This window comes from Triticum dicoccoides, chromosome 1A, assembly GCF_002162155.2.
Source record: "Triticum dicoccoides isolate Atlit2015 ecotype Zavitan chromosome 1A, WEW_v2.0, whole genome shotgun sequence".
NCBI lineage: Eukaryota > Viridiplantae > Streptophyta > Magnoliopsida > Poales > Poaceae > Triticum > Triticum dicoccoides.
The window spans coordinates 53514323-53525966 of NC_041380.1; the positions used below are offsets into that span (position 1 = coordinate 53514323).

General features: G+C 44.7%; 1 pseudogene; it reads right to left on the reverse strand.

Moving 5' to 3' along the window:
- Window positions 1-4509: 4509 nt before the first annotated feature.
- Window positions 4510-8634, reverse strand: LOC119351116 (annotated as a pseudogene).
- Between the last annotated feature and the right edge of the window lie 3010 nt (window positions 8635-11644).

Consider the following 11644-nt stretch of genomic DNA (forward strand, 5'->3'; position numbering starts at 1 on the left):
GGCCGATGAAAAAAAATTGGGCATGTTTGGCGGATGCGAAGCGGAGACGTGCGACCGAGGGTCTCCTCCGGCCATACCGAAACCACCCCCTTCCACAGCAAGTACCTGAGCAGTTTCACGGATGCACCCAACTTTTGGCAGCGCGTGTGGGGCCCCACCTGGGCACCCCACGGCCAAAATGAACGAAATCCGACAACGAACGCAAGTTGCGTCACGTCCGGGCAGTATTTTAGGGGTTTTCGGCCCAGAAAATCGTAGAAAATCCATACGGACTCGAAACGCGGCAATTTTTTACGTGCGTGTCCTGCATGGTCACTGTGGCCCGTGAAAAGAATTGGGCACAAAACATGATTGTTTTTCGTGCAAAGTTTATAAAAAATACACTAAATAACAAAATTATACAAATAAATAAATAAATACATATTCAATATTGTAGACTGGCCGTCGCCCACTTAATAATCGCCGCGGGCCCGACACAGCAAAATATCTGCCCAATATCTGCACGAGCCGTCGCTATCCGAGGGAATATTCCCGACAACCGCGCACGTCGCCCAATCACGTCGCCCAATCACGTCGCGCATGCCCTTTTTGCGTCGTACGTGCCGACGACGTGCCCGATCTGATCCCCGTCGCCCACCGCCGTCCACACTGTCGTTCCCCGCCCGACGGCGTCGCGCCGCCGTCAGCCCGCACTAGTCGACGTCACCACCCGCCGTCAGTGCCGGTCGTCAACGCCCGCCGTCAACGCCCGTCGTCACCCAGCAATAGTCGACGTCACCACCCTCCGTCAGCACCGGTCGTCAGCGGCCGACGTCACCACTCGCCGTCAACGCCGGTTGTGAACACGCCGTCAGACGCCGCCGTCAGCCGCTATGATCGCCGTCGCCCGTTGTAGTCGCCGTCGGGCAGGTATATATTTTAAAATTTTCAACATTATATAACACATTAGCTGCGTGTATGCAGTATGGACATCGATGGTGTGATTGCATGTTCTGTAGAAAAATGGGTTACTCTTGTTAATAAGTTAACATCAAGTCAGCGATTTACGTTTTACGAAACGGAGATGGAGGGCATGTTAGGAATACCTTCGGTCAAGATGCATGATAATTTGCTTGCGCTTATGATTCAAGGTTACAATCCTAGTAGTAAAAAATTCATGGTGCAAGAGGCAGCCAAAAAAAAGGGTTGATTTCACTTAAGCCTAATGATGTGTTTGCTATATTTGGTTTGAAGAATGAAGGAGTTGATGTTTCTAGTTTTTTGAGTATGGACCAAGGCAAAGCAATAAAAAAAATTCCAGCTAGTTTTGTTAACAAGAAGAATGGTAAAATATTGATTGATGATCTTATTGAGAAGATTGTGAGAAATAAAAACACGGACGATGAATTTGTTCGGATGGCGTTTCTCGTCCTGTTAGGGACTATAATTGCACCAGTGTCTGATGAGTACATTCCGAAGAATTATTATGCAGTAGTGCAAGATGTCAGGCAGATAAAAAAGTTCAACTGGAACGCATTCACTTTGCGGTTTTGTTTGTCGGAGATTGGTACGGTCTTGCAGCCCGGTCGTGTTAGGGAATGGCCACGTGGCAACCTAGCACTTCTGCAGGTATGATTTATTTTTTAAATTGAATAGTTGTATTATGTAATAATAGTGTAACACATGCTAAATGGTTGTTTGTTTGTTTTGCAGTATCTATATTGGGAGAAGGTGCAGCCAAGCATCGGTCCAAAGTATAATCCTTTAGCGTTGTTGAGCCCCTTGATGAGGAATTGGACAGAAGCGGCAGCGGAGAAAAGAGACAAGTACGACTTTCAAAATGGTCATGGTGTTGGAATGGTAATACGTTAAATATTAATTTTTCCATTTAAAGTCTGCAATTAATTATTAATTAAATATGATTGTATGATTCTTTATGTTGTAGATCGATGACACCATTACTGAAGAGTACCGCTTAAACAAAATAAGAATGGAACAGGCTGAAAAAACAAGAGATCCAGTACGAGAAAGTCTAACATTACTGGAAGGAGAACATGTGTGAGTACATCTGAGGCTTCAGCTACCCAGAACCCTATTATGGATCGGATTTTGACTGAGCTGAAGCACATTCGTAAGGATATGCTTCGTGTGCCGGAGCTATGCGCACAGGTACAAGTTTTCTGATTTTGCCGTTCACAATGGTTTTCGATGTGTCACATAACTAATTACAACTAATTTTTAATCACAGAGGGTCATGGAGAAATTGAACAAAAGCGTTGTATTTTACAAAGCTGGTGATAGTGAAAAAGAAGAAGAGAATGACTATGGTGAAAATAGTGAAAGTAGAAACTATGGTGGAAAACCTCGTAAGGAATTTGTATATAATCCTCACGTGGACAATTTCAAAACACCGGGAAAAAAGAATGTGTAAGAGGATGATGAAGATGATATTAATGATTCTGAAGAGAAGACGCCTTATTATTGCACACCTGAATATTTCGATAGTTTCAAGGGTGATGAAGAAGATCCTATCGAAGTTTCTGAGGTATCTGATGAGAAATCCGTTACATCTTTAGGAACAGATGAAATCACATCACGTGGATCGGTAGATTTTATTGGAGAAGATGAGGTACAGGAGAAGGGTGTAGGGAAACGGAAGCGGAGACGATCAAACCTTATAAAGTCTCCTTATATTCCCGTTATACCTACAAAGCGTGCAAAGCGTTCAGCAAAAGCAAGTGAGTTTTATCATATTATTTTCGAGCTATAATTACTACTTATCATTGAATTATTAACATATTACCGTCATGTATTGCAGAACTATTCGAGAAAGAAGTCTTTGAAGAAGAATACGATGTGATTAAAGCTAGTGTTAAGTTTGTTCGTGCTTATCAGCGGTCAGTGAAACATAGAAAGAAGAAAATATTCAATGATGGCATGCGCGAAGGTCTGAGTGCAGAGAGGGCTTGTAAGATTCTTGACCATGAATGGCTAACCGGTGATGTAAGTTATTGTTCTGTTTTCCATTAGCATTCAATGCAAATTGGAATTGTTATACATTATTTAAATTATTTTCAGGTTATCAATGCTTATTCGTTGTATCTATTGGGGGTTGTTGGTGAAGATCGTCATATAATGCCGACCTGGCTGGTCAATTGGTTACTTGAATTTAGACCGGACACCCAGGGAGGAAAAAATGACAACGAAGTTGTGGCGAAGAAGAATGGACCCTTGAATAGATGCACCGATGAGTATTTTTAAAAAGATAAGGTAAGTTCAACTGCCTTAAAGTATGCATATATGGGATGTAAATAATAAGATAGTATATGTTGATTGCATCATATTTTCGTTGTGATGCAGCTTTATATTCCTCTTAATAAGGGAAATACCCATTGGGTTTCGGTTGTCATGCATCGCTTGAAGGAAGAGTTCCAGGTTCTTGATTCTTTGATGGGACCCGAACTTGACAGCGAAATTACAGAAAAAGTTGAGGAGGTGGTACGGCATAAATTTACATGAGCATATTGAAATTATTATTTAGTAACTGAACTATGTTAAATTCTTTTTGTGCTATCATGTATATGAACAGAAAAATCAACTTGGATATGACATACGTGATGCGAATGCGAGCGGTGCTGTGAATTTTCCGGATGTGTCTACCTGGCCTATCAAAACGTACTCCCTCCGATCCTTTTTACTCTGCATATTAGAATTCTTTAGAATCAAACGTCACAAAGTTTGACCGTATTTATATGAAAAAATATCAATATCTGCCATGCTAAAGTTATATAATATGAAACTTTAAGTCATGACACATCTAGTGGTATTGATTTCACATTGTGAATGTTGGCACTTTTTCTACAAAGTTGATCAAACTTTACGAGGCTTGACTTCAGTCAAATCTTATATGGGAACTAAAAAGGACCGGAGGGAGTATATCATCCCACAACAAGAAGATGGGTGAGTAAATACTTTCATATTGTTTTAATATCTTACCTCAAATGCGAACTTATGAACCATTGTTTGTACGGACCAGCTATTCATGTGGAATATTTGTTCTTCGATACTTTCAATATTGGAACGGTGAAAAATGGACAAGCCATTTTTCTCAGGTCTGATTTTATTTCAAATGCTTATATTCAATTAAATTCATTATGTAATACTATTTGAATTGTACTAATATGAAGTTCTGACAGGGGTCAATTGATAAATCGAGGGACTTAATGATTACGCAGCTTATTTTTTCGGAGAGAAATGCGCTCAACGATGTGAAGGACAAAGTTACCCGGCTTGCAAAGAAGAAATAAATGTGGCAAAATTTTTATACAAGAAAATTTTGTAGGCTCAAATAATGTTTACATTTATTTCGACTATCATGTCTTGTGATGAAGAAGACACTACTATTTTGAATATTTAAGTCGAGAATGACATTTGGATTATTATGTTGTCTTCATGCCGTTGTCTTTGCATTTGAAATCTTCATATTTATAGTTGTGCAGTCGTCAAATTGTTTTCCTGTACAGCTGAATGTTAAAAAAATGTAAATGTATTTATTATGCACTTTAAAGCACTGTCGCCGTCGCTTATTATAACACCGACGTTCTTAATTTCCTTTTCTACAAAAAAAATTGCCCACTAGTGCGCCGACCAGTCTGACGTCAGACAGGACCGACGGCACTGTCCAACAGGGCAGCGTCGAACGACGGGTAGCATAACTAATCAAGGACGCTCGACTGCAAGTGCGCCGCCGGGTATATAAGCTGGTCGTCGCGCGCTCCGTTGGGCGAGGTGGGACTAAAACTTAGCTATCGCAGCCGTCGTGCCTGCAGCGACGCGCGTGACCGCGTGGGCCGGCCCAATACCATTGTTTCCGCTCGCGGCGCGACGATGGCCCAAGTAGCACGCGGCGTGACGATGGCCCAAGTAGCACGTGGGGCGACTTGGAATGTTTAGTCCCACCTCGGCCGACGGAGCGCGCGACGACCGGCTTATATACCCGGCGGCACATAGGCTATCGAACTCCTTTCGTTGCCTCGTATTGCTGCCGCCGTCCGACTCTGCCCTGTGGGACAGTGCCGCCTGCCGACGCTGCCACTGTGGGACAGTGCCGCAGGCGCACTTGTCGGGTGTTTTTTTTAAAATGACGGCGTTCTAAGTGACGGCGACCGTGCAATGCAGAAAATATACAGTAAACAGCGACGGCAGTACTATGCAAAAATGAGCACGTCAAAATAAACAACAGTGACTTGCACAAAATTAACACATCAAAATAAACAAAGTAAAACTCCTTCTTGCATTACATAGTCTGTCATCAAAACCAAATAGTCTGACATCAACGAAGTAAAATAAGTTCATATAACATATTATAACAATTATTCAAGATCAAATGTATAGAACATTAAAAAATTGTCTTCAATGAAAGGGTGGAACGATCTTCCATAGCCATCCATAATAAAACTGTCTTCAATCAAAGGGTGAACCAATCTTCCATACTCCACAAGTTAAGCAAAGTTCCTACATAACAATAAGATATGTGTTAATTCACAATGAACAAATAAATTCGCTTTGAACAATAACATATATAATAACATAAGAAAATCATACTTAGGATTTTGAGGGCACGTGGACTTATAATGACCCGCAACACCGCACTGTCCACATTGACATTTGCTTTTCTCATCAAAAGCTTTTGGTCGCCCATTTTTAGTGACATCAGGACCATCCTTACCGCGGCCTTTAACATTCTGTTTTGGTGCGCCTTTGGTGTTAACTTTTGCGGGATCATGAACAAGACCATGATCTTGATTAGGCTCGAATGCATCGTCGTTCACAAACTGTACCTCCGCACCAGGCTCATCCTCCTCAGTGTAATCATTATCTATTATGTCCCTCAGAGCCGCCTTCAACTTGTCGAATAAAAATGGCTTATGGCATGCTTTATGAGTTGCTTCAGCAGATAAGATAGTCAACTCGATGTACCTAGCTCTGTCCCCTGCACCTGCCCATCCCCATGCAAACAGATCGCTAGTGCGCTTCACGGGAAGTCCACCCCTTGCCACTTGGCTCAACCTCCGCAGTACTAAACACTTAGGTATCTCACGTAAGCGTAGCTGAATCAGAACGTGAAGAATATGTTTGCAAGGAAGTCCTTTGCGATACATGCTTCTGCAACTGCACTTCACAGTTTCTTCTAAGTTACCTGGGGTGTAGTCCACAGTGAATCTGATATCTCTATTTTCCTTCCATGTCAGTATGAATCTGTGAGTGTCTGCTCCTCTCAGTCTCTCAAGGACCTCTAGCTCCCGTGCCTTCTTCATATCTTCCTGCAAGATATAAAAGTTTGCCGCAGTGAACTCACGGGCAGCTGATTTCTCAATATCTTTACACTCATCCAATACTGGTACTGGAACTGTCTGTGAGTTTGTGTAATCGTTATGCGCCTCATTCTCACGGAGACGAACTATGCAGTTCTCATAGTGCACAATCATATCAACAATAGTCATACCGGAGTCTAGATGCAAGTGAAGGCATGAATTCAGACTCTCACTTCGCTGGTTACTTCGCATACCTAAGAAAAACCCACCTGACAGATATGATGCAGCCCAAAGCCTTTTCTTCTTGTACATCCTACGTAACCATGTCTTTGTTTTCTCCGACTGCCATTTGGCGGTAAACGCTGCCCATCTCTCCTCAAATACCTTTTTTGAAGTGGCATAATAAAGTAGAGACCTGAACTCCTTTAGAGACTTATGATGAAGGTGTTTCTGCATGTTCTTCTCAATATGCCACGATCAAAGACGATGCCAAACCTCCGAAAGTACCTTTCTTATGGCCTTAATCATAGCTGCATCTCCATCAGTAATTACTGACCTGGGCCTCTTCTGACAGTGAGCCCTCAAAAATGTCTGAAGCAGCCAGACATATGTATCTTCCGTCTCGTCAGACACAAGAGCACAACCGAATACCGTGGTGCAACGGTGGTTGTTCAGACCGACAAAAGGTATAAATGGCATGCCATACCTATTCATCCTGTATGTGCTGTCGAAGACTGTCACATCGCCGTAGTCAACATAGTCTCGACGTGATTGAGAATCACACCAGAATATGTTTTTCAGCCTTCCTTCATCATCGACAGTGTGCTCAAAGAAGAAATCTGGATCTCTCTCTTTTCTGGTCATCATGATCCCAATGGCAGTGTCTGCATCACCTTGTGCAAGCAACTTCATTTTTTCTCTATAACACATGTTATAAAGCTTCTTCCTCCCAAAACCAGCCTTTGCATATGACCCGGACCTACTGACAAGTTGATCATAAATCATATGTTTCCTGATTCCAGCACCTGCCATGGTTAAGATCTCAGCCTTCTGATATTCTTTTATCTGATTGTGAGACCGAAGAAACGTGACTTCATCCGGTCTAGCTAGAACGTGACTGTGATCATCATTGAAACTGCTGACATACCAAACGTCACGCTCTTTATCAAGTTTCAAAGTTATATGCGCATCGCAAAAGCAACGAGTCTCCCCTCTCAGCCTGCGGGTCCTGCCTTCCATTGTACAACGTTTTGCCTGTCGTTTCCCAGCTCTCGCACACACATACTTTCTCAAGCGCTTAGTTGCCTCAGGACCTTTTGAATATTTCAGTGAGTCCTTTCTTACGCTGAAACCACGCTCGTACGCATACTGATTATAGAAATTTTAAGCATCTCTTAGTGACTTGAACATCTTCCTCATGACCTTCCAATGCATGTCCAATGATTCTTGCTGATATTCATCAAATCCGATGTCAAAATTAAACAGATCATCACCAACATGCTCATCATTCCCGCTTGTACCATCTACATCTCCCTGTAAATTAATGCATTAAACCATTTATGTCAGTCAGTTATAATTTTAAAATGTACTGTAGTGATGTAAGTTTCAAAACTTACTTTGCTGGAGCTATCATCATGAGATGCATCAACGTGCGATTTGTCACTTTCATCGTCCACAATATTCCTCACAAAGTCCCCGTCCTCGTCCATCTGCGTGCATTGCAAAAAAAACATGTAAGCGCTCATATGGTTATTATGTCATTTCTTCTCTGATTTTATTAATAACATACCCGGAGTGCACTTTCAGCAAATGAATCATCTATATCCATATCATCATCATCATCACCATGTCGCTCCATCATGCAAAAAAATATTAAATTTTCCGTGCGGTCTATCATATTTGCCCCCTCATATTTATTGTTTCATCAACATTGATCACACTTACATTGCCACTATAAGATTCATCCAAACTCATGTAGTTCTCCTCATGAGGTTCATCCATATTCCGTGACGAGGTTTCGTTGTCCTCGCCGTAATCATCACCATCATAATCTTCCTCCTCCTCTAACTATATATAGTTAAAAAATTGTACGATGAATCAAACGCCGTGTAACATCATCCCTAAAACAACTATCCTATCAAGCACAACAATGTCTCAAACCAACCTCTTGCACGGCGGCGAGGATTTCAGCCGGATCCATTTCCTCCGATGACGAACGTGATGACGGCGTGACGTTGCTGGCCGGCGGAGGCAGGTGTCGACGGCGTGAGGACGATGGCTGGTCGTAGTAGGCGTAGTGCGCGGAGGGAGGCGGAGACGTAGATCGCGGGTGGGCGTCCATCTGGGCGACGGGAATGGAATGCAGCGGCGGGCACGCGCGCCGGCAGCGGTAAAGGCGCCGGGGCACGCGCGGCGGCCTGTTTGGGCCGCGACTCGGGCGACAGCGACTTCGTGCAGATGGGGGCTGTAAGGACATATTTATCCCTAAGTGTTTTGGTGATTGATGACAACGCATTTGCGGACTAATCGTGTGCCATGAGTTTTCCAGACTCTTCTCTGCTAGGCACAAGACGATTGGGTGCCCCTCGAAGACTGACGAAGACGGCATCTTTTCTATGTTTCTTTTTGGTGGATTTGAGTCGTAGGAAAGCCGTACTATTAAGAGGGGGTCCGTGTTGGAAAGGTTTGGGTGGAATCATCACGTACACATCTCCTTTTATCCCCTCCTTCTTCCTTGGAGCTTCCTCCGTTTTTCCTGCCTCCTTTGACTGGCTGCTGTTGTGGTTGCGGTAGTACTGCTCCTGGATCAACGGTAGTACCATGGGCATCCACGGTAGTACCGCGCGGTGGCGCGGTAGTACCGCTGGTGCTCACGGTAGTACCGCTCCCCTGGAGCCGCACTACCGCTGCCCACCAGGCTAGTGCCGCCCCTTTGCGGTAGTAGGAGCGGATGTAATTTTTTACATCCGCACCTGCCGCGGTAGTACCGCTTTCACCGTGCGGTAGTACCGCGCTATGCGGTCAGGCAGTAGTACCGCCCCTCGGCAGTACTACTGTGTCGAGTTTTTGCTACTTCCGTTTTTTTGCGGAAGTAGGCACGGAAGTTCCCCTTCCCCCTGGATGGGACTTTTGCCTTACGGTAGTACCGCATTGGGGGCGTGGTAGTACCGCGCGTGCGGAAGTACCGCCCCCAGCTTGCGTCTGTTTCCCTGGCTGGGGTCGCGGCAGTACCGTGGGACGGTACGGTAGTACCGCACTGCCGTGCGGTAGTACCGCTTGGTTGCAAGCAGTAGTACCGCGCGGCCTTGCGGTAGTACCGCTGGCCAGGCAAGGTAGTACCGCTGGCCGCGGGCTGGTTGGTGGGTAACGGTTGGATCTTTTCCACACACTATATAAAGGGTCTCCTTCTTCCCCGTTGACTCACCTCTTCCACCATTAAAGCTCCATTATTGCTCCAAGCTCCATTTTCGCCCGATCTCACTCCCTAGCCAACCAAACTTGTTGATTTGCTCGGGAGTGGTTGAGAAGGCCCCGATCTACACTTCCACCAAGAGATATTTGATTCCCCCTACTAATCCCTTGCGGATCTTATTACTCTTGGGTGTTTGAGCATCCTAGACGGTTGAGGTCACCGCGAAGCCATAGTCCATTGTGGTGAAGCTTCGTGGTGTCATTGGGAGCCTCCAATTGAGTTGTGGAGATTGCCCCAACCTCGTTTGTAAAGGTTCGGTCGCCGCCTCCAAGGGCACCAATAGTGGAATCACGATATCTCGCATTGTGTGAGGGCGTGAGGAGATTACGGTGGCCCTAGTGGCTTCTTGGGGAGCATTGTGCCTCCACACCGCTCCAACGGAGACGTACTTCCTCTCAAAGGGAAGGAACTTCGGCAACACATCCTCGTCTCCACCGTCTCCAGTCTTGGTTATCTCGTGCCTTTACTTGTGTAGCTTATTTGTTTCATATATCTTGCTTGCTTGTGTTCCTATTTGTGTTGCATCATATAGGTTGCTCATCTAGTTGCATATCTAGACAACCTACTTTGATGCAAAGTTTAAATTGCTAAAGAAAAGCTAAAAATTGTTAGTTGCCTATTCACCCCCCTCTAGTCAACCATATCGATCCTTTCAATTGGTATCAGAGCCTCGTCTCTTTATTAAGGACTTTACCGTCCAAAGAGTATGGTTGATACCGTAGATGGTGCGGAGGAACACTCCGATGTGAATCCTATCTCGTCTACGGGCGATGGGGGAACTTCGGTCTCTCGTGAGGAGTTCAATGTGGCCTTGGAGACATTGAAAATCTCCATGACGACCGAAGTTGAAAGCATGTTTACTAAATTTCTTGAGGAGCTTAAACTATCCACCGCACCGTTGAAAGTGGGTGATCCCGCCATCAAGGTGTCGGATGCTATCCCCGACAAGGGGGAAGCTAGTAGTGAAAAGGCTCCTTCTTCTAGTGGCAAGAATGGCACCAGCATCTTTGCCCATGTGGAACCACCACTTGTTTATGGTGTACCGGTTCCTTCCACTCATTTGAATCATGCCGGTCCCCCCTAAGATTGTGAAAAATGAGGATTTTGATTCTTGGGTTTACTGCTTTAAACGTCATTTAAATCATGTGAACACTAACCTTTGGAGAATCATTGAAGAAGGTTTCTATCCACATGATCCAAGCAACTTCACTCCTCGAGAAGCCGCGGACAATCAATTCAATGAGAATACTCTCTTCATCATTCAAGATGCAATTCCACCCGAAGACCTACCTCATCTTCGTCCCTTCGCCTTGGCCAAAGATGCATGGCATTGTGTCGTGTCTCTCTACCGGGGAAGCGCAAGCATTCAACGCTCCAACTATGAAGTGGTACAAGATGAGGCCGATGAGTTTGCAATGAAGGAAGATGAAGAACCTCGTGAGCTTTATCGGAGAGTAACCAAACTCGCGGTCTCACTACGAGATCACGGGAGCAAGGGCACGGATGACAATTGGATCAAGCACAAATTCCTCAAGGCAATGATGCCCTACCACAAGGCCATGTCTTCCATCATTCGTCAAAGACCGGACTTCCACACTTTGACCTCAAGCGAAGTGTTGGATGAGTTTGTGGCCATGAACATTTTGGACAAGACCGTCGACAATGCGGTGCTCCGTTCTCAACGGGCAAAGAAGCCTAACCTTGCATTGAAGGCCAAGCTCACCGTGGAAGAAGAAGAAGAGGAAGAAGAGGAGAGCAACCCCGAAGATACGAAGTATGCATATCATGAACACATGGCACTTGCTTCAAGGCAATTTTGGAGCAAGAAAAACTCGAGGCCCAATTTTAGCAAAAACAACTCGAGTGGCACAAGGGGCAA